The 24,077-nt window shown below is 40.3% G+C and overlaps 1 long non-coding RNA gene across 1 annotated transcript in view; it reads right to left on the bottom strand.

The window, feature by feature from the left end:
* Positions 1–21,969, bottom strand: part of LOC148056526 (uncharacterized) — a 56,881-nt gene extending 34,912 nt beyond the window's left edge. Inside the window, exon 1 of the long non-coding RNA XR_015702852.1 lies at positions 21,752–21,969. This is a non-coding gene — a long non-coding RNA (uncharacterized LOC148056526). The remainder of the gene's footprint in view (positions 1–21,751) is intronic.
* Positions 21,970–24,077: the final 2,108 nt, after the last annotated feature.

Raw genomic sequence — 24,077 nt, 5'->3', positions numbered from 1 at the left:
CTCTCAGAAAGAAAGGTCTGCATAGCATCACGAGTGTCAGATCCTGCTTTGATACACTTTATCTTCCCTTATCCCTTCAAACTCACCATGACTACTCCGCCTGACATGCTAAAAATGCTTTAGAATTGGTGCATATAGGCTAAACTCTGGTTTCAGGGGAAAAAAAACCCTGCCCACCCCCACTTTTTCTTTTTTTTTTTTTCCCTTTTTTGACAGAAATCATTGTTGATCTGATAAGAAGTTTGTGGAGTATCCAGTTACAAACTGAGAATCCCCAGAGTCAGTGATTCATTAGTAGTTATCCTAGTGTTACAGGAAGTAAACAGCTTTTAGATGTGCATTTTGCATCTAATTATGTCACAGTCCACTGGCCTTCTCAAAGGTGTGTTGTTTTTCAGGGTAATACATTAAAGATAACAGATTTTACAACAACAGCTGGGAAAAACCAAAAATGGGTAAGTTGTGGAAGCTTTGTAAAAGAAGTGGGAGATCTTTGCTACGCAGAGAAGACAACTAGGTGTCATTTGGAAGGATGTGAAACTTTATCCAGCAAAAAGGTGGCTGCCAAAGCGTCTCTATTTTTGTGGCTCATAGTCTACTTCCAGAAAGATCCTGAATCCATTTATTTTTGTACTTCCCCACTAAACGATTAATTTCAGTTACTGTTCAATAGCTTCATTCTGTCCTCAGATTCCTTAAAGCAAACTATCCTGGATTTATATCACAGCACAAGAGGACAGAGCTGAGCCCAGTGGGATTTGTCCACTTAGGAGTTTCAGTTTACTACTAGGGGTCAGAAGCTGAATTTCTGTGTGTCCAACACTAACAGTTTTTTAACATAAATTATCTGTCTTTTCAGCTGACTTGAGTTTGTGAGACTCAAGAAGCAGACTCTAACAGGCTGGATGCCAACGCGTTGCTCCCATTGCTACCCAGGGAGGCTTTGCCTGTTGCCCATCTCCTAACCCAGGCGCTCACGACTGTCATTTGCCCACCCCGACACAAGCGGATCTGGCACGACCCCCTTGTGACAAGAGCACTGGGACCAGCATAGTGCAGGGCTGATGCCTGAGACTGTCACTAGTGATGGGCAGGGAGGAGTTTGGGCACATTGAACGTGGGTCACTAAATCGCAAGCCTAGAAGGAGCTAGAGGGATGAGTCAAGGAGAGCAGATCCTCCTAGGACATGGACCAGCATGATGGGAGAGATGTCCCTGCAGGCACACCAGGACGGCACAGCCTGCCAAGCAAGACCTGGCACCGTCTGGAGCTGCTATGATCTTCACTTATTTTTGGAGACATTAAAAAGAGAATGACAGCGCATTTTGGACACAAACAACAACATTCCTGTGAATGCTGTCCAGGATGTATTTAAGTAGGGGATGACTGATCCCATTAGTCTGCTAAATCCCAGACTCAGGGGTGCAGAGAGCAGCATTCTTAAAAAACAGGCAGGGTTTTTTTTTTCTAGTTTTGCTTTTAAAAATGAAATTAATAGTCTAAGTTACATTTAGGTAAATCATAATTTGATAGTGAATAAAAGTCAGGGGTTTCATTAAAGCATTAAAGCACTTTTTCCCTGCCATGCCTCCAAAAATTCCATCATCCATGTGCCAGGAAAAATTGTTTAGTGATTTTAAAGCACTTGTGCATCCCTTTTCAATTCAAAAGACAACTGTTCTGTTATTTTGCTCTGCTATGGTTTACTGTTTTTGCCCAGGCCAGGGCAGTGCTGTCAGACTGCCTGTCGTCTCTTCTGCTCTTTCACCAATTCCAGCCATCTCCTAGAGAGGACCAGCATGAAATATCTCCCTCCCTTACCCATTTGTACTGATGGGTAGCAAAGAGAAGCTCCATCGTTTAGTGGTCTATGCACCACTATTTCTGCTGATGGCTTGAAGAGCTGGTAATGGTGGGGTGCCCTTGGCTTCCCAGCAGTGTGTGTGCATTCATAGGAACTTTTTCCTTGGTGCTCTACCACACTTCTGCACATTCACCTGCCTCCATCTCACAACAATCTCCTTTTACTTGATAAAATCAAGGATAGATGTCTGGACAAATTTGCCTATTCCCAGCTCCTCCTGGACTGAGGATCAATGGTTGGGAATGGAATTATAGGGTAGAGTTGGAGGATGGGTTTGGTCAATAGTCACTTGGGCTTTTGCCTTTCATTCCCTCCTCCAGCACCTAAAACATTATAATGTCACGAACGAAAGACAACACAAAAACAAACAAACAGGGAATACAGCTGGTTTTCCATTGCTTTTTGCCTGCATGGATTCTCCTATTTCTACCAAGGAAAACCCAGGCAGCTGCTCCTGCCTCCATCAGCACACTAATGAGTTATCTCCTTCCCTCCACTCCACACACACAAACTTTGGGAAATGGATCTTCCTTTGGGACTTCTACTTGGCTCTCAAATTTGGTTGAAATTGGACAATTTCTTGCAGTGGGGAGGGGGATGAAGGAGAGAGGCACACAGAGGCGTAGGGAGTATAATCAAGTAAACCTCATTTCCTTAGGAAATCGGGCTAAGCCAGCGAGGCCAGGGAACTGTACGGAAAAAAGCAGGCACAGCTGTGGGGATGCCTGAGTGCCTGGCCGGGGAGCGGGGTGGCATTTTGCTCAGGGACAGTGTGTCCCTGGGGATGATGTCCTCCTGCCTAGCACAGCACTGCTCGCTTCAGCTCTTCCCAGCCCCGCCAGCAGCACTGCACACCACTTGCAGTGTGTGCCCCAGTTCCCCCATCCGCGGAAGGGAAATTAAGACTTCCTTCCTCATCCCGGCACGGCATTGCTAAGATCTTCCTACCGTTTGTGAAATATTTAAGATCTGCTGAATGCCACACTACTCCACCTCTGCAGCTGGACCCTACATCAAGAATGAATATGATGCATATGATACCTGAATTTAAAGAATACATGTATTTTTTTCCATTTGTTAAATCAGCGTTTCAGTAATACAAACTGAATTAATTTGTTTGAACTCACAGCTAGAGGAGTGGTTATGTTTCTAGGAAACTACAGAATGAAGGCATTTTAGAGTGCATTTAAAAAGAAATGCAAAAGCCCTGCTGGCAATGACAAAACAAAGTTTGAGCTTAGAATGGAAAATGGATGGGTTGTAAATAACAGTGATGTCAAAACCTCAATTGATTCAGTTCCACAGTTAATCTATTATATTCTTCCAATGGAATTTGTTTTGCTTGAAAAGGATTAGATGAAATCATAACCTTCATTAACTTTGAGTGATTCATTTTTTTTTTTTTTTGTAACCAGATGTTTAGTTACAGCTGATAAAGCATGAAAACCTGCATTCCTCACAGCTTGCTCTGCATGGGTGTGTTGGGTAATGATGACAAATATTAAGGTACAACATTGCTCCTCTTTGCTGACATAGCAATGACTGATCTGCTTATCAGATTCGACTGGGAACTGGAATGCCAAAAGAAGGGGAAATATGAATGTATCTGATATGAGCCTAATGGATCCTGAGAGTATTTATAGCTCAGAACAGACTGAAAAAAAAATAAAAAGGCAAACAAATTTGAAGAGAAGCCATACTGCCATTCTGTGGGGCAAAGAAGGCATCGCATGGCTGTTGCGATTGTTATCTAGACTGTACATGAAGGTAAAAATGCAGCTACAGTTGCTCACAAATACTGCAAGAGCTCTGTGCCTTACACAAGTCTGTAAGCCTCAGACAAGAGATGAGCTTCTCTGTAGAGGATGTGGTCCAGGAGATCTAGCTATGCCTGTGAACTTTTCAGCGTAGCCAACAGGCTCACACAAATGAAACTCCTGCGTAGGGTTTGTACAAGTCTGTGGAAGGGGAATGGGTTTTGTTAGTATTTCACTACCAAATTTTCAAACAGGTTTAGAACCCCAAAGCTTCTGTTGGTTATGGAGAGGTGTGTCACGGTGCTGAAACGAGCTGGCTGCTCTGGGTAAGTAACCCATAAGAGTGCAACTGCCCAGTCATCATTCGTGCCAGAGCCCTGGATCAGCATTTCTTTGAATAGCAAGATCTATGTCTTCTAACAAATGGAAAATGTAACTCCGTCTTTAAGAAATCAATGAAAATGTAGAAGGAAACTTCAAGGCTTTTCTTAACTGAACTTTTTATAAACAGATTAATCATTTCCAGAAATAGAAAATGTCAGTCAGATCATCTTGTTTGACACAAGGTCAGCTTTCTGCAAATAAGGCCAGTGGCATGTCAGATGTGAAGATAAAACCACAGCTTTGCATTACGCGAGCCCAAGGTGCAGTTACCTGTGAAGGGGTTTCATTTCGTTTCATTCCTTTCAGTGCTCTGCCCAACCCTCCTAGGGCCCAAATTGAGAAATGCATTTTTATTATTGCTCTTTTTAATGCCTGTGTTTAAATTAGTAGCACCAAAATTTTAGCCGAACAAGAAGCAGTCTCAATAGGCTGAGCACACCTCAGGATGCAGGCTGACACTTTGTAAATGGATCTACCTGGAACAATTTAAGTTACCACCCTTGCTTGTTTGCTCCCACCTCTCAACTAGTTATCACCAACCCAGCGTCAGTAATGAACAGCGGCAGGCAGGAACTTCTTGAGCTGCAGTAGCCAGACCTGCAAGAATCTGGCAGTCGCCACTCTTTGTGCCGACATCCTGCAGCGCTCTCATCCCGTCCTGGCCTGCTCTTGTTCAGGTACTTTTTGTTTATGCCACAAAGGTGCAATGGTTTGGCAATATAGCTGCATTATACCAAAGCACTACCAACTCTAGTTATGTTAAGAATTGGTGCAAACGTGAAGTGACTTTAAAATTTTAGTTTTCATTAAGAAAAAAAAAAAGTTGTTTTTTTTGTTTTTTGTTTTTTGTGTTGTTTTTTTTTTTTTTTTACACAAACCTGATGGAAAGAAAAACTCTGATATATGTCATCTAAGCGCTCAAAAATGAGTAAGAGAAATAAAAAAAAAAAGGACTATTGAGTCATTTTTTTAAATCTCATGATTTAAAATGATGCTTGACTTGAGATTTTAATGCTTCTGAATTAATAAGGTATGGATGAGCTATACATTTTTCCTGCCTAGCATTTCTAGCAGGACCATTCTGTGCCCACTCCCCAAATACTCAGGTATACGTTATAGCCTTGCCTTTAGGCTGTGAGCACTACAGACAATGATATGGAAGAGAGAAGAGAAACAAGGATGTATAATAAAGATTATTATTTTTTCTAGTTTCCTTCATTAGAAATTGGAAGTGTTTTTTGAGATGAAAACCCATAGCCTCTATATACTTAATAATGAAACTTCAAATAAGTTGCAGGGCTTCTGCCAATGAAGACTGATGCCTTCCTGTTAATTTTGCCATCTGAACATGAAGGAATTTAAAACTGTATTTTCTGAAATATTGGCCGTGAAGAACAACAAAACGCTAGCATTTGGCCCAAACAATTCCCTCAGCTGTTTATTGCTCCACCAGCACATTGCAAGAGCGATCGTTTTGCCAGGAGCTGAAAGAGTCATCCTGTGCAAATGAAGTATGCAATTGCCCATGCAATCACATGCCTCTCGGAGTACAGCTCTCCCACTCATATCTCTGTCTTGTCATTTACTGACACCTATCACAAGACCAGAATAGCAGCTGGAGCGGTATGTGGGCAGCAGCTTGCTTTTTTATTTCTTTTAGGAACTGTCCAGAGGCTTGAATGCCTTTGTACGTTAAATTACTGCAGTACGTGCTTTATGAATGTTCACCCTCTCCTTCCCACCTCTCAAAAAATTCCAGTCTCTCCCCGCTGAAAGCAAGCTGCTCCACCACATAGGTTTTTCCTTTGAGGGAGGAGGACAAACGTGTACTACATTGATTAGGCACATCACTTTTTGCACTGCTGGAAGATGCTTAGATGCTTCCTGACAAGATGAACAACATGAGAACTTGCAAAGAGTAGGTTCACATTGCTGTTAGGTAAAATCTCTACCATTAATAAGTTAATGTGTGATAATAGTGATAAAACACTGCAGAGGCCAAAAGGCACACATACAAGGAAGAACTAATGCCATGTTGTGTCTTAACAGAGAATGACTGCGGTACTGATCTCACGTGAAAGTGGTCACTTGAGTCATGGCAAGCATGTCTGGCTGCAAATCACAGTTTCAGCACTTAATGACAGGGTGGCAGGTAGAAGGATTAGCAGTACTAGGTACAGTTTTATGTGCAGCCAGATAGCCAGACCTGTATTCCTACAATTAACAGTTTTGCCCTTATTGAGATGCCAGACGTATTTTGTAGAATTCAGGTACAGTATTGCCCTACTCCAACGCCTTTGAAGTCAGCAGAGATCATGAGCTATTTTAGCATTTGCCAAAAGTGACAGTGTAATCAGCCATGCCTCAAAAATAATGGGAATTGTCAACAGTTAATAAAACTACTTTAAGAGGTTGGATTGATCCCTTTTCAAAGGCAATCTTGCACCTGTGAAAACTTGTCTATAGCAGTATGTATCACTGAATTGTACAACTGTTATTGCAGTATAATCATCTGTTTGCACCTACAAAGTTGCGATCCAGCTGACTTGAGGGCAGGTGAGCCCAGACCTCCTGTTTCCTGTAGTTTCTTATGATTTTATGGTTCAGAATGGAACATTAAAAGACAAATAAAGTTCCTGTGGTAACTCATCTATGACTGCTTAATAAAAATAATGCAAATATTTGCTAGAGCAGAGCCCCATACTCGTTTACCTCTCCCAAGACAGTGCCCTAACCCCTAGTTAGGAAAGTTATATGTATATGTTCTTTCCTTACAACTCCATTTTAAACTCTAATTATTCCATGAAAAGTGAAACAGTTTCAACAGGAAAGACTGAGAACTCGCTCCTGATTAAGATACGCCATTCACCTGGGCTGAAAAAGGAACAGATGAAGAGGTCTCCTACACCTGGGTGACTGCTCCAACTCCAGAGACCACAGGTGGGAAGGAGGGGAGGATCACCTCCGGACAGACTGAGACCCTGTCTCCGAAATGAGCGCTGGCAATAGAACAGGACATGGCCTGTCTGCGTGACCTGACTTCAGGACTCCTAAACTAAGTGAAAACCACAGATGAGGCCCTCATATTCTCCATCTCGTCCTGCTTTGTGGGACAAGGACCAGGTGGCTTTTGCACAAGAAGTGATACTTGGAAACAACAATTGCTGAAGCTGCTGTAGATGGCACTGGCCTCTCCTGTCCTTTCAAAATCTAAACAGAAGTAACAAGATACACTCAAACCCTCTCATTGCAGGAGACCTTTAATGAACCCAAGGACTAACTAAAAGACTTAATTTATTTTTTCCTGCTTTCTTTTCTCCTCCTCCTGACCAAGCTGGGATGCATTTCTTATGCAATGCTTATATGAATGACAGCATGCAGAAGGCATAGCAGAGGATTTCCACAACACCCGGGCTTGTATTGTGCTGCACCTTATTATCATTCTCTAACCCTGCACATATGGTCATCTTCCATTCTTCTAACTGGTTCCAGGGCCCTGGAATTCAGCATGACCCCTGAGGGCTATTCTAATGCAATCAGTAGGAATACTATATCCAGGGCCAGTCCAAAATCAAAGGCCTGGCCAAAGCCCAGGATAAATTACAGCTGTTATAAAGAAATCACCTTTTCACCTTGGCCCTCATATTCTTTCAGTTTACAGTCATAACTCAGCAAGGCCAGCAACATTTGTCATTAATAAACCTGGTTGGATAAACAAGACTGATGGATTAACAAGTCACATGTAAAGAAATCTGAGAAAGTGAAAAGCTTTAGACAGAAGGTAAGGATAAGCTGAATTTTTTTTTCTGAGGTAAGAGAAAAATTGATATATTTTTACATCTATTTTTCTGTGTGTTATCTTCACTTGTAACATGCACCGGCATGACTGACAGCTGTAAGTACAGTAGGTCTGAACGACTACTGAAGAGAAGACACAGCCCTGGCCTATGTGATTTCAGAACGCACGGATCACCGTATGATCTATGAGCCTGATCTTAACTGACATCCTGGTTTCACTAAAGTAGAGACTTCTTGCCAATATTTATCTTTTATCCTACTTGGACACCATTGTTTTCCTCTAAACAAAGTGAGAGGAAAGGATATTTGACTTAAAAAGATACAAAACCAATTAAGACTCTCATTTCAAACTGAATTAAAGAAATACCTTGAATAAGAGTCATTTGATTATTAATGTTAAACTAAAGTTGTTCCCAAATGCACAGTTCTGCAACTTTGACAATATACAATTTTCCATTAATGAAACAAATACGCCATGGCGAGAATGGCATGCCAGAATGTGAAGGGTTAAAAAAGAGCTCTTGGAAACCTGCGAGAAGGAGGAAGAACAGATTATATTCCCTAGCTCTCTTGGGAAAGCCTATGCGGGTATGATTTTTCTTTATTAATCTCTCTGTGATTTATAGTATCTTGATTTGAAAGTTATTAAATACCTGTTAAAAATAGGAAGAGCAAATGCTGTGAAATACATGTAGTATATTAATAGTTTATATATAAAAGATATATACAGGAGTATATTACATAAAAAAACTACTGAATTTTTCTGTAAAGAAAAAAAAATGTTGCATAGATGAAATATACAGTAACAACAAATCTCCACTAATGATCTTAGATCAAAAATCTTCCCCAGTGCTACTCTGACAGCACACGGACAGCAAGGGACAAGACAGTACAGTTGGCTTTAAGAAAGTGATGTCCAGGTGTACAGAGATGTTTGCGCTGAAATTCAAACTGACTGAGATGTCTGTAATCTCTCTATTTTTGTTTCTGACACGATTTGGTCTAATTAGTCCTAATTTGCCACTCTGGTTAGTGGTCTCCATGCAGAAGAGGGAGGGTGGGCTGGCAGTAGCTGTGAATGAATATGCAAACATGACATGAGAGGCTCAAAACAATATCCTGGGGAAAAATAATTTATTAGGGTTTCGATGGGTGGTTTTTTAAACTATTTGGCCTTAAACTGTCTTCATCTGGACATCAGCTGTTTACTCTGCAAACATCCCCACCCAGCCGGCACAATGCGAGGTGCCGCTGCAGAGCCGGCAGCTGCAGAGCACCTTTTGTGTTTTCAATTTAAAGCCTTTGGGTTGATAGTTCACATTAACATGGAGAGAAATATACAACTTGTGAGTTTGAAAAGCAGTTTTTACTCATAAAAACCTTTGATAGTTTAGCCATCTGGTCAGAGTGAAAGAAGCTCATAAAAGAGGCCCAAATAGGGTCAAAGGTCTCTTGCTACGTGGGTCAAGGGGGACGAGGAGGGTTTGCTGTAGTGGACTTTACTAAAAACTTGTCAGTGAGGATCTTTGACAAATTATGGCACATTCCATGGCTTTTTGGGAAAGTATTTGATTACAGTGTGCAGGAATGTTGTTGATATTTGCAAGCTTTAAGGAAAAAGGCAGTTAAATCAGAAGCTGTAAAGATCCTTTAGGAATCGTCTTCTGTGTGAAAATGCACCGGGGAGATTTTTATTTTAGTCTGCTTTAATTTTTTTCTTTTTTTTTTTTTTTTTGCCAGTATAAAAAGATTCAGGGGAAAACAAAACAAAAACCTCTCTACTGCAGAAAGCACAAAGGCTTTGACCTTTGATTCAGGTCATTTATTCTTTTAAATGGTCACAAATTATAAAACATCCAATTACTTTTTTTTTTTCTTCCAACTTTTGGTAAGTGACAAAGCAATAAACAAACCAGAGGGAAAAAAATTAAACATTATTTTTCTGGTTTGTTCATATCAACCTAGTTAACTATACTGCTTTTATTTGTAAGAGGTTGTTATGAAAAGTAACCGGATTTAAGCAGACTGAAAGCAATTTTCTTGTAAAGGTTCAGAAGAAAGCAGAGGAAATAACATTATTTTTATGAGGTGTTTCATGGCACAGCATTATGATAAGTGATAGTACAGTAGTCATGTCTTAAGGGACAAGGCTACTTCACTTAAAAACACAAAAATAATTGTGTCAAAAGTTTTGGTTTGTTCTTCCATCCTGGGGGAGAGGGAAAAGTGGCAGAGAAATGAGTTAGTTAAGATTATGTACTTAAAATATGCAATACTAGCATTCCTTAATAGAAATCCACCTATTTCAGCTTAATCCAACTTCCCATTGTGCACACACCATGGACTGCGGCCTCAGAAAACTGGGTGCATATTCATTTCACTTGGAGCAAAAACTGCGCATAGTTTTCTGAAGACTAACCTCCACAAGGGAAAAAAAAATTAGGACTATCACAACTTAGTAAAAACTTGGCTGGGTGGGATGACAGTTTGAAAAGCGTTTTGCAACTTCTTGATTTAAAGGTATTTTGTTGTTTTTAAAGTTGACGGGGCAGTTTATAGCTACTGTGACTGCAGAGGAGTTCAGTGTTGCAAAATATCTGTTTTTTTTCTTTGCATGCACACAAAGCAGCAGTGTGCTGCTTTGTACACTACCTTTCTTGTGACATCTGAAATTAGACTCTGACCTTAAAACAGTGAAACATCATATCTACGAGTGCAAAACAAAAATGCAGGATTACACCAAAGCAAATAAAGATATGCATCAGTTAGTTGTCACCTGACTGGTTTTTAACAAACATAAATCAGGTTTAATAAGTTGGATTAGTTGTTAAGTTTTCTTTTAAAGGAACTCTGATTTCTGTACATACTATTGACCCTGAAATGTCTGTGTGTCATACAAACACACCAATTTATCTGACTTCTGCATATACATATATCTCCTACCTCCTGGCTGGAATTTATTTTACGTGGAGATTCTCAGGGGATGTAAATCAGTAAAGCCCCATTGATTTCAACACATCCTGGCTGCTGGGGGCATGCCGATGTATCAGCAGAGGTTCTGGCCTACGGTGTTTATACTGCCTCTAAATAAATAAATAAGAAGCATTAAGAGGTGATTATGTTTAGAGTGCAGATCTGCTCTCAAGCAGGTTACAGAGTGACTGTTAAATAGAAATCAGGGCTTGTTAACTACTCTTTAACAGACTTTATAATAAATAGGCCTGTCCATTAGTTATAATGATTGTTGCGGAAGGGCATTGGCCACACTGTCAGGCTTTCTGATATTAAGAAAGGAATAAAAAAGGTGTCAGGGTAAAACCCCAAACTGCTGAGGGTGTGAAATAGTCCTGACCTGACCCACGGGGACAAAATAATCCCTCAACAGAGGAGAGCAGTTGTGCACTCAGTACAGTATTTTGCCCTGACTGACAAGCACGTTGATACCTTATCCTTCTCCAGGAAGGAAGAACCTTGTCTTGGAGACCTGCTGGGAGTCACAGGCTGGAGAAGACATTGCCCATCCTTATGCTAGCGATCATTTGCTGACCTTATGTATCCAATTGCACCGGGAAGAAATTACCTTTCTTAAATCTAGAGAAGGTAACTAGTAAATGCTGTCCTTATTCATGTGTCTAATCCCTAAATCCTACTAAACTATTTGCCTCAGTAATATCCTACTGCAGTAAATTCCACAGGTTAATCATATACCAAACACAAGATTATTTTCTTTTATCCATTTTTGTTGACATATAAAAGGAAATTTTAAATTTGACTGCCATTTATTTTTAATCATCAGACAGGTAAATAAGTGTAATTAACCACAAAACTTTACTGTGTGACATGCACAGAAGCATCTCTGGTACTCATGGGGAACCCTAGCAAGATGGACGGAGGTCCCGACGTACTGTCAAAACCTCAGTCACCACACCTGTAGGCACGACTGTAGTATTGGATGGGACACAATCATCAGGACAAGTGCAGCGTCTTGTCTAGTTATGACAAGGCAGATGTGCTGTAATTTCTGCTGGGGCGGAAAGTTGATTTCTGTCACTGAAATTCCGTAGAGATCCATTCAGTTAATGTGGGACATCAGTTGCCCTTTGATGACAGAGTCCATGGAGCCTATATAAGCCAGCAGCTGCTCTTTAATTATAACGTTACCCCAGGACCTATAGGGACAAGCAGTTGCAGTCTGGCTGCAGAGCATATGTGGGTCAGTAGCTGATGAAGCTGAAATTTATCATCGGAATGATCCCCAAGTGCTTTGCAAAGCAGAAGAATGATTAAGTCTGAAGGTAGCACTAAGCAAGGTTTAAAGATTAAGGAAGAACAAGCTCAGATGAGAGGTATTTAAACTCAGATAATGATGTGAAAGCAATGGACAGTACACTTGGTAAGATGTTAAAGGTTAGAAATACAAGGTTTTACAATACAGAGGCATCTCTTGGATCAGGAAAGCCTTTATGAAGTCAGCAATAGACCAAATCAACTCCCAGTCACACTGGGTTAAATCACAAAGTTACCCTCAGTCATTCCTGTGTAGGAAAGTTGAACTTAGCATGTTTCACTTGTTCTCATCTTCAGTTCATTTTTATTTTGTTGGTATATGCAGATTTTAAGATCTTATAACACTGAAACAGAAATAAAACAAAGAATATATATATATGTAGATATATCACCTCTGCACCACTAGTCAGAAAACTGAAGAACAGTACTTTATACTTCTTCAGCAAGAGTGGGAGAAGACCTATTCACAGCACATATCATGGCATTTTCTTTCACATTACTAATTCATGGCCCTAATGTTGCCCTGAATGAGAGAGCTCATAGACTCCTTCCTTTTGGAGAATTAGAAGTCCCCAGGTCTGTCCTGGCCGAATACCAGCTTCCAACTGGGCCAAGATATGTGTTAAAAATTATACACGCATTTGCAATGCTTGTCCTAGTCAAGACCTAGTCCTAAGCACACATTGCATTGCTCTTTTTGAGACTATGCTTTCCTGCAAGAAAAAAAACCCAACAACCACCAACCAAAAAACTTAAATCCATAGACTGAGATGTGAAACCAGGGTGAAAGTTGGACTTACTGTCTTTCCCGTAGCTATAGACAGCTTTATTTTTATATAAGACAGCTCGTGTTAAGAGACTTCTCTGATAAATACAATGGGAAACACACAACAAGAAGTGACTAAGGTTTGCGTCATCCACTTGAAATATTTCTTCCTGAGAACAGTTTGATACAGATAATATTCCTGAATATCTGAAGTGCAAAATAGTTGTTTTAGGCGACTGTTTGACACAACCAGTCCTGTGACCAATGATTTTTTTTTTTTTTTTTTAAAACAACCTCTAACTCATCTGTTTCACGGTTATCAGCTGGCTTTGTACTTGATGTGGTGGTTAACATTGGACACCTGCATAAAATACTTGATATTCATAATGTTGCACAAACTGTAACATGGCAGACATGATTGTTTAGCTACTATTATCACCCAATTTACACTTCTTGTTTTGTTCTGTTGCCTTTTTAATCAGGATTTTAGATTATCACCTTTCCAGCACAACAAACAAAACGTGAGTGTTGTGATGAATTTATCAGTCTCCATTAATTATATCAGCAATGTGGTGAAATCATCTATTCTGTCATCTCTGGAATATTGCTTGGCTTCAGGTTTGGCTCTCTCAATCCGATTTGTAGATGCTTATTCTTGCACTCGTGACCTCCTGATTGGATTATTGGAATTCTTTGCTGACAGCTCTTCCTGATAAGGCCTCGCACAGGATTCAATTAATCCAAATGCAGTAGTGAAGAAATTCTGTTAAACAACTGTTCTCTTCTTGTGATGTATATAGCCCCTTACTAGCCTGACGGGAGTGCGTTTTAAGCAGCTGCAGAGGCAGCCCATACTGTATCAGGAGCCAGCAAACCTCTCGCTCTTTGGCACGCCTATCTCTTTCATCTGCCTTCTTCCTGGCTCCACAGTAAAATGTGCTGACCTTTTGGGTGCTCTTAATCTCTTTATCTACTGACCTCCCACTTGCTATTTGTCCTAGGTATTGAAATCATTTCATCCTCAATATCACTCTGTAATGAAGCTGTAAAATTTCCCCCTTCATATTTTGGAGTGCGGTACTCAACTCTGCAGTCTGTAAAGTTAAGTTTCCACAGCATGAGGAGCATCACATAATTTACCATCCCTCTCTGTGGGCAAATGAGATCACTGCGGTCTTGCTACTGGTAATGTCCTTGGCTGGGGGCAGATATTCCCCAGCAAAAAGTCTACGGGCTCTTTTATATTGGAATTGCAGTGCTAATCCCAGTTCCTTGGGAGTTTCCTTAAATGCTAGATTTATTACAACAGAGATGGAGTCTTAAAGTGATCCTGAGTCTTTAAAGATGCTTGGCAACAGTGCAGAAGGTAAACTGCTACAGAATTTAAAAAACAGACGTTGCAGTCTCCAGCCACTACAGTTTAGCATTGAAGTGGTGGGCAATGTGCATGCATATTTGACTGACAACCTGCTGAGCTACTGCTCCATAAGAGCCCTACTGAGAAACTGGAGGAAAGAAATAGAGCCTCCTATTTTTGAGAGGAAAAGGTGAATACACTCAGAACTCAGAAATTTAAAGAAATTAAACAAAAAAAAAAGCAAAAGTTTTAAAATTAAATTTGCAAAGTAAGACTCCACTGAATATTCTTGAGATTTACTGAGTAATACATGAAAAACTCTTGCCACTATCTTGAGATAGTTAGAACCTGGGACTAGTGTAAAGCAGCCTGGAGTGCAATGACACTGCACTCAGAAATGCTGGACAGGCTCTTCTGCAAGATCAAAACTTAAAGCATAAAGTTTTCCACTAGCTCCCAAGGAAAAATCACTGACAGCTTTGAGGGCAGTATTTATTTGAGCCTTCATCTTTAAAGGAAAGAAAAAAGTCTGGATGACATCTGCCTTTGCAAAGAATTTGACTGATTTCCCTGGGATGGCAACTGAAGCTTAATGCTTGCATGGATCTCTCCCAAACCAAGATCAAAGTTCTCTTTTGTTTTCCTTACCATTCTGAACATATCTTTCATCATTGTTTTTAATACAGCCTGTTATAACAGCAACAGGTATGGCATTTTTATATCACAATTTCAACCTATTAAAATATCTGACTTCATTGACGTACACCAGAAAGCCAGAAGAAGTATTTCTGTCCTTTTGCACAGAACATTGATTATATTTATTAGTCAAAACCTTAACTGGGGTAAAGAGACATAGTTCTTAACTGATACAAAAGAGATTTAGACCTCCTCAGTCATATTTTCAGTACCTAGTAGGTTGGAGAACCTGGCAAGCCAAACTACTGCATCCATTTGTGTAAGACAAAGAGGAGGAGCTGGAGGTTATCCATGCTATGGGTAGCCACGTGTCCACACACACTGCTCACACACAATCTGTGCAAATATTTTTAAAATTCCAAAGCCCATAGTGTGTGTGGGAGGGACGAGGAAACTCTCATGAATCTTCCTAGTAAATCCTGAGGCTTATCAAATATTTATCAAAACTTAGCTGTTGTTTTGCCAAGGGTTTATGATAGATAGAATTTAGATAACTTCTGAAAATTAGGAGTGGATAATGAAGTTCACATGAGGAATTTGTTGTTGCTGTTCAAGAGTGTCGTCTGGCACAGAGTTCAAGGGTCCTGGCCTACTGATATTTAAAGAAACTAACATTTCACTCCAAATTTCAGCTGAGTATATTTTACACCGCAGAAAAGCAAGCTTGTGTCAACCAAGTGTAATGTAACCCAGAGCATGCTACTGTTCGGTGTGAGGCTATTCCAAGGAAACTCGGGAACTTCTGAAAGAGCGATGCTGGAGGACTTCACGCATAAACAAAGCACATGACTCACCGCATTCACAATCTGCAAAGCTGAACCAGCTGCTTCTCACTGCTGCCAACTAGGTGGCACGTTCTCTTATTGTACCTTTTTGAGCTACTCACATCAGCGTAGCTTCTGCAGCTCTCAGCGGCTTTGTGAACCACTGAGCCCTGGAAGGGCTGTGGGCACCGGTGTCCCAGTGAGGCACACCAGGTTTGCCCTTTAAGGGTAACCTGCATCTTTAACTAAAACATGTGCCTCTGTGGCCAGTTTCCACAGAATGAGAACAAAGATGGATGTGCTAACATCCATAAAAGCAGTATATATCGTGGCCTCTTTTTTCACAAGTAAGATGTTCCCAGCCAGCGGATTATAAATGCCATGCTTCATTACATTTTAAACAATAAAAATGAATGACCCATCTCCAGCGAGTGTCATATTTCTGGAAGGGAGGATAACCTGTGTGGTTAGGAACATGTCCTAAATCTATCTGCTCCATTAACCTTTGGAAGTTGGAATAGTTCTAAGGTTTGAGAAGCAATTAATATCTTGCAGGCAACAACATTCTTGAATGGATGACCCAGGATTTCAGTTACACCTGAGCAGAAAGTAATACCTCACCAAGCTCTCACAAAGAAAAAAAGAAAGCCAAACTCATTTGAAAGTGCAGTGAGAGGTCATAAAAATTGTGGATTACTTTAGTTAGTCATTTGTAACAGGTAAATGCATGAGTATAACTTCCTGGCGTGGGGGGAAAGGTCTTTATGATTTTTCCAGGGTTATGAATACATAAATAACAATGGTCATTTAAGAAGGACAGAAACTTTGGGATTAACCTTTCCACACATTTCTAAGTAACCTGTTGACCCAGTAAAGGATTTTTTTCTTGTTTGCTCTCCACATCAATCATATCTATAGGAGATGTAAACATTTCACCATCTAGTTCAAAATGAAAACTAGAAAATAATCACTCGACCTTTACAATTAGTTGTTTACACTCAAGCTGCCTTTTGGTAAATGCGTTACTACAAGAATTCTTGTGTAAGAAATGAATAGCTTTATCTACATCATGTATTTCTTCCATTTCAGACATGAGTCCATTCTCCCTGGCAGGTTTACAATGACCTTCCTCACTGCTTGAGGTACAAGAAATCCCCTCCCCACCACGGCATCTCCATCAGGATGGGTTTACACCGTTGGTCTCTCCAAGGTGGGGTGTGTTCTCCAAGAGGTGCACACCCCTCCATGCCCACATCCGAGAGTGGCTCCCCACGCACGCACCCCCATGAAGGGCATCTCCATGTCCCCAGTCCAGGGCTGGCCACTGGCAGCCTGTGCAGTGGGGCCTGAATATTAACCAGTATGAAACCATGGATATAAAATTAAATATGTTCTAGCAGGTTTTGCCAGTGAGAACTTCAAGCCGTGATGCAGAAGATACTATTTTTCTTTTTAAATTCTACTACGCACGAGTTTGCCTGGGGAGAGGAGAAGCCCACGTGATTCAGGCTACATTACTGCATGCCAATGTCTGGAGTTTACAGATAACTTACAAAGCTTTCCCATGCAAGTATTCCAACATAAAAATAAAATTCCTTGTCCAAAGTGGTCAAATCAGATAACTAATCCAGCATCCCATGAAGACAGCCACCAATTTCCGCTGGCATTGGGATGAGCCTTTGTTGCCTACCAAATGTTGAGTAAGAAATAATTAAACTGTCTCTGTTTAGACACTGCCTCACCCAGGAGAGTTTTGCTCATGGTTGACTTGTAAACACAGCTATTATTTATAAATTGTGTCAGATTGAGGGACACAAAAAGCTCTCTACTGCTGTTTTAGAGGAGCCTTCATCATCTAGTTAATAACCAGTGAACAAGGTTTGTTGATCTGAAAATAAAATCAACTCCAGACCAACGGCTCCATCATAGTCACAGAGAGTACACTAATCTCCTAATAACATGTCAAACTTCCTTTAAACTGGAGGAATTCTGCCTCTTTCCAGAAGTGCAAGGGGTTTAGTTTGTTCTGTTTTTGCTTATGCCTTTAGAAGGTAGGCATCTAATTCAGGTGCTCAACCACTTTCCCTGAGGGCATCCATCTCTTCCCATTGGCTTTGTAGAGCATTCAACTTTCACCCTGCGAAGGATGCCCACCTTAAATTGGGGTCCAGTATTACAAAGCATTCAGCAAGGAAAAGCAGCTTACAGCCTTGCCACCCCAGCTGTCTCTTGTGTTGGACCTGGCCCCAGAGCTTTCCATCCCTCCCATTCAGCTGCACTATGAACCCAACCAAGACACTGGAAAAAAAAACAACCATTTTTAAGACCAAATTATTCCCCTCAAACCACTTCACAAAGCAGCCCAACAACTATATTGGTCTACCAGAGAAGCCAGCACACAACAGCGAGACAGAAAAGGCTAGTGGAGGAAGGGGAAGCAGGAGCTGATGAAGCTGCCATTGCCCTTGCAGTGCCCATGCACTGGCTGAGGTGCCCCGAGCAGCCTCAGCACCCATCAGGTGCCAACAAGAAAAACAGTGGGATCAGTGAAAGGAGCACCACTGAATTTAGAGGGTTCTGGATAAGTAATTTTGAGTCTGAGCTAATTAAAGCAATGATCTGGCTCTTAACTTGCCATGTCACTGAACTCATGCTGCCCACAGCCAGCTGCATTTATGGTATCACATAAATTGCAGTATCTACTTTACAATCAGACACATTTATCAAGAAGAGTAGGCACAGTATTTGGGATATAATAAGTGTCAAACACCAAATTGTACATGCATGTAATTTGTACATGCATTTTCCATGAATACATATGGAAATGAGTAAATCAAAACCTAAGTGTAATTACTTAATCAGCAGTGCCACCACTGCTACTTGCAAGTAAATGCACATCCAAATTCAAAGTAATCAGAATGGAGATTTCAGAAATATAAAAATCAAGGTTTGCGAGTGAACGATTTCATGGCACAAATACGTTTGCAATGTTTAGCGTAATTATTTTTGATTAAAATACTAAAATATCACATATAACCGTAAGTATCAGTTTGGCAAACATGGCATGCCACAGCTATTCAATCTGAGTGCTACTAAAGAGTTATGTTTCTATTTGAAGAAGAGAAACAGACATAAACAGACATAAATAAGATTATTTATTTTTCTGTAAAGGATGGCTGAGCACTGGCATCAGAGATACTATCAGTTCTCTTCCATTCAGCTCCAACAGCTTTCTTTAAAGCGGGCTCTGAGCTCTTTGCAATCGTTAGTGGCTTTTTAGCCCTATGCCATTCTAGAAAAGCAAAAGGAGCCGCACCTCCTTCATGGGGGAGGCGGCCGAAGCACACCGTGGGCTGTGCACATTGCCCAAGGTCAAACAAGAAATCTGTGGCCAAGACAATATGCTGCATGACTTGTACCTTTCGAATAAAAATCAGGAAATCTCGAGACAACTTGATTTCTGCCATACCCCAACCCTGCTAATGCAAGGGAGCTGTGCGGAGAAAAACTATATGTGTCTCTTTCCCTCGTATCTGCCAGCAAAGGAAATGGGGTGGTTATGCACAGAAACTTAATATACTGCATTTTAGGCTATTTTGAAGATGGATAAAACGTTGCCAGTGAATATTTTACTGCTTCCTTCCCTGAAGGAACCCATATCCCTCACATTCTACATAAGGCAACATTATTTGTCTATTTGTTGTAACAAAGAATCGTCTTTCACTATTTTAATGGCAACGGGGATTTCTCATCCTCCCACTGTAAATTAAGTAATTTTTCTAGTATATTGAATTATGGAGTTACAGCTAATATGCCTTTGATTTACTGTCCCCACAGAAGCTGAACAGGCTCCTGCTGCGGCCTCATCCAGCCAGGACTCGGAGCCCTCCACCTCTCAGAGTCATCGCTGCTGGATTAACATAAACAGAAAAGGATGAGAATTTACCTTCAGCTGCGGAGCTGCAAACTGTGGAAGAAGCAGATAGGCTTCCTGTGCGGCCGCCCCCGCGCTGGGGCGATGCTCTTTGATTTTAAGATTTCGGTTCACTGTACAGTGATTCACCTCTCACGGTGCTTGAGCTCACTGCCAGCACCCAGCACAGCCACCCAGTATCACAGCCCCCTTCCCTCTCCTCCTTCCCCCCGCGTTTCCCTTTGGCTTCCAGTGGGCACCACAGGTTGTATTTCAGCTTCTCTTCAAAACAGGCGTGATTAAAATCTTCCTTAAGAAACAAGGCTCCCCCACTGCACACCTTTTCCTTTTGGCTGAGGGATGTGAAAAAGTGCAAGAGTTGCCAACACTGAAAATAAGCAGTGCCTCTAGGTTAACACAACATAGGAATTCCCAGGCCTTTAGGATTTACATTGAACTCTGTCAAAGTAGAGAATTATTTCAATCTGGTCCATCAAGACTAATACGTTGTCATAGATATATTTCAAGGAGGCAAATAAAATGAAACAAATAGGCTAACGAGCTAGAAATTCAACACAGCGGGGGGAAAAAATCCCCAAACTCCTTGCCTTGAGAGTGCAAAACTGGATTCCTGGTTAATAAAGCAGATGCTTTTATTAATGTCCCGAGAACAGCTGAAGTGGGGCAATAATTGGCAGGGACTGACCTTGGGCTAATTTGAACAAACCAAATTCAAAGGAAACTTGTGCTTTCATGAAGCACCTCTCTCTCTATTCACATTCCTCTATCCCAAGCACAATTTTATTTTTTTTTATTAAACTCCTGTACTAAGAAAGGATCTGAGGTTTTGATGATGTTGAATTGTTTATCTCTAAAACCAAACTTTTGGGTTTTGCTTTTTTTTCCAGAATATACACACTGCCAAAAGTTCCCACAAGTTAAATGACAGAATTGTCTTCAAATGGCAACAGTACCAAAGCTTACTGCTAATGAGTTGCAGATCTGCATCATAATTGAACATCCAGATTTCCATTTACAAAAGAAGGATGTGGTCAACAAGAACAAATAACATTACAGAGCCAAAAAAATAATAGTTAAGAAGAAATTTGCAGAGTCGAGAGTACAGTAAATGACATAAATATCAGTCTAATTGCTGAAGACACGATGCATGAAAAGACTAATCAATATGGCCAATGTTTCATTCTTTGTCTGACTCCAGAAATGATACGTGGTAATATCAGCTTTAATTGTACAATCCCCGAGAAATGTTTGCGATGGCGTTTTCACGCTTCTTTCCCCCTCTAAACAGCAAAGTACTCGGGAAGTTATTTTCCTTCTCCCAAGGAATAACGCACGCACACACACAAACAAAGAAGACAGGGAAAAAATGACACAAATAAAAGAAATTAAGCTTGCCATAATGTCTGTGTTTCATGTTAACAGGCTCACTGTCCTGCTGGGTTGTCCATAATACTCTATCACAAGCACTGTCAGGGGCCCATGCTGGGTGGCTAATTAAAACAATTACAAAGACAAAGAAGGTATCAATAGCATTCCAAGCAGCAAACAAAGAGATAAAGTAGTGAAGACTTAAATCATCAATGGTTGATCTCTCCAGGATAGTTTTGATGTGGGGACCAGGTCCCCAACACTCTCTCCCCTCTCAAAACCAGGGAGCTGGCTGGTCCACTTTGTATTCTTTCATTACAAAAGGTGTGGGAATGGTTAGCTCTTTAAAAGCAGCTTCTAAAAATTGCGGTGAAGTAAGGCTTTACTGTTTGGAAATTTCTTCTTGTAAACCTGGGATAGTTTTGCATTCCGTTTTACAAGATGATTTGTTTAAAGCTCACTAAACAGATTACAGCTTTTACCCGTAAAAAACATCTCCTTTCTACCAGCAATTACAGGCATAAAATAGAAATGCTTCAGTTTTAATTCTAGGTTTTCACAGGCGGGGAGGATAAACATATATCATGGAGGGAATCAATAGAAGGAGAATAGATGGCTGCATAAATTAGGCAAGTTTCTCAGATTCTGTTAAAGATTTTCCCAAAAGTTTTGATAAAGACAATTCCACAGAGCAGTCTATATATAGAAAAATGGTAAGCAATCTTCAAGTGTTTGCAAGCCAAGCTGTAGTAATACTTTAGACAAACATGCTTACCTTGATTGAGGAGTGTAAACAGTAACAGTTGTTTTTCTCATACACTAAAATAAAGGCAGCTTCTGGAGAAGGGCCGTTTCATTTCATACAATCTATATGCCCCAGCACAAAATGTTACTTTACAGAAAAACTTTCCAACAAAAAGCTTTTTAAAAGCTTTTGTTATACTGATTTGGTTATCTGCAGGGTAGTTTACCCAGGGCTTACTTAAACTATAGAGCAACAGTAGTTTTGTATAGGCAAAAAGTTATGTGAGTTTACAGGAGTTTCATTTGCTAAATTAATCAGAGTAAACCAAAGAGCAGAGCTGGGTGTGTCAGCTCTGTAAATGCATTCTGACTTCCACTCAGCTGTTCTTTTAATCATCAGGATAAAGAGCCAAAAACTCCAATTAGCCAACAAGAAACCTTGAGGGGCAATGACAGCTTTTTCTGATTGCCTCCTCTGATGGAAGAAAAGTGATTGGGAATGCAACAGTTAGAGAGAGATCAGCAGCTGAAATAAATAAATAAGCAAATAAAGAAACTGTTAACATGGACAACTAAAATACAGACCATTTTTCTTAAGAAGTGTGCTTTCAAAAATGTCTTTAATAAACTGGGAATAAAAACTTGCATTAAGGTGTCTGCATAAATGTGCAGTTTCCCTCCAAACAACTACTGCAACTGTTATTATGAAGGCACAACCACTCTACTCACGTTTGAAAAATTAAAGACCATGGATGGTAAAAGAGGACCTCTGTTTTTAATGGATTCTGACAAATCTGTAGACAGCCTGAAAAAACATGATTCTTTGTGAAAGAAGATCGTAAATCTGATTTTCACTGCAGCCTCCGTTTGTGTACATTTTTGTATGTGCAGTTCTGTGTTGGTGCTGAAAGATCCCCATAACAGGGAAGAGGGAACAGAATGTAGTTTTATATCTTATTGAACACATTTTTACATGGGGAAGATTATTGGTTTTATTGCCTGAGCACACCAAAATGTAAGAGAGGTAAAAAAGACACAAGCTCTGAATTAGGCTACCAGAGGAGCTCTCACCATTTATTCTGAGAGAACTGAATGACAGGTAAGGTCTATTCGATTTTGTAACACATCCAAAACTTAGTATGACATTCTGAACAGGTTTCAAGAAATGATCGTCGTTATTATTCTTTCATAGCAAAAGCTCCATGAAACCTCTGATTTCTGTTGGGAGATTTCATGCTAATTTTGCAGTAACTTCTGCATGAGCAGGATATGAACAACCTGAGGATTTCATAAACGAATGACTCTCAAACATCAGAATGATTAAGCTGACACTAAACATTTTGTCTACAAGCTTCTTTGCCAAACAGAAAAAACACATTACTCTCAACACAGAAACATAAGCAAATGATGAATTCATTTAAAACCTCAAAAGTTTTCTCACTGAACTGAGCCTAATTTGTTATCTGGAATCCAAACCCCAACAAAACTGGCACTGTTTAGATTTTATGGCAATCATTTTGCACAGCTCCAAACCAACCTTCTTTCAGATGTGTACAAGGATTATTGCACAAGGCTGTTCACATTGTAAGTTTGACAACAAAAGATGATTTCAGCAATTTCTGCTGGTTTTGTGTCTCGGGGTATCTGAAGAAGGAGAACAGAAAATGCTCTTCCTTACATTATCGTGGGTTCATAGGTGCCTCATAGTCACGGTGTTCCCAGCCCATTGGTATTGCTGCTGACATCCTCACTTGCGCGTTGTATATCTGCCTCTGTTGACCACCTATAAATCCCACCACTTTAAGCACTGCTCCCGTGTCATCACGCCGACTCCCGACATTGATCTATTTATTCTGTAGTTGATATCATGAACAAGAGAAGCAGATTAGGTTTAGGAATAAATGTCAGGTCACTGAATCAAAGTAAAGTGGAAGAAAAAAAGGAAGATTTGCTGGCCACGTGTGTGTTGTATATTAAAGCTGTTGCTCCCATAGCAAAATCTTCCTTTATACATTCCCCTCTGTTTTTGTCCCTTTGCCTCTTTTATAAAGTCTCTGTTGGCCATTCTGGTTGTAACATGGGAAATGTGAATTAGTTTTCTTAGCTATAAGTTTCAGATATTAGCAAAATTACATCATACAGCTTTCTGAAGAGGCTCCATCCACTCCATTTTCTGAGAAAAACAAAACTTGTCCCTGAATTTTATTAATCAGTGCAATTGCTTTTAACACATCACGAAGAAAGACAAGGACTTTAAGCCCTGTTTGTATAATAATGGAAGCACGGTGGTTTCTATTCGGGGCTAACTCTTAAAACATCACATCTTTTGTCTCTGGCCACCAGCAGCAGCTATATAA

This window comes from Nipponia nippon, unplaced genomic scaffold (assembly GCF_047370975.1).
Source record: "Nipponia nippon isolate SJK-2023a ecotype South Korea unplaced genomic scaffold, ASM4737097v1 scaffold_13, whole genome shotgun sequence".
NCBI classification, from domain to species: domain Eukaryota; kingdom Metazoa; phylum Chordata; class Aves; order Pelecaniformes; family Threskiornithidae; genus Nipponia; species Nipponia nippon.
The sequence above is the reverse complement of the archived record's forward strand: the minus strand, read 5'-3'. Positions and strand labels throughout refer to the sequence as shown.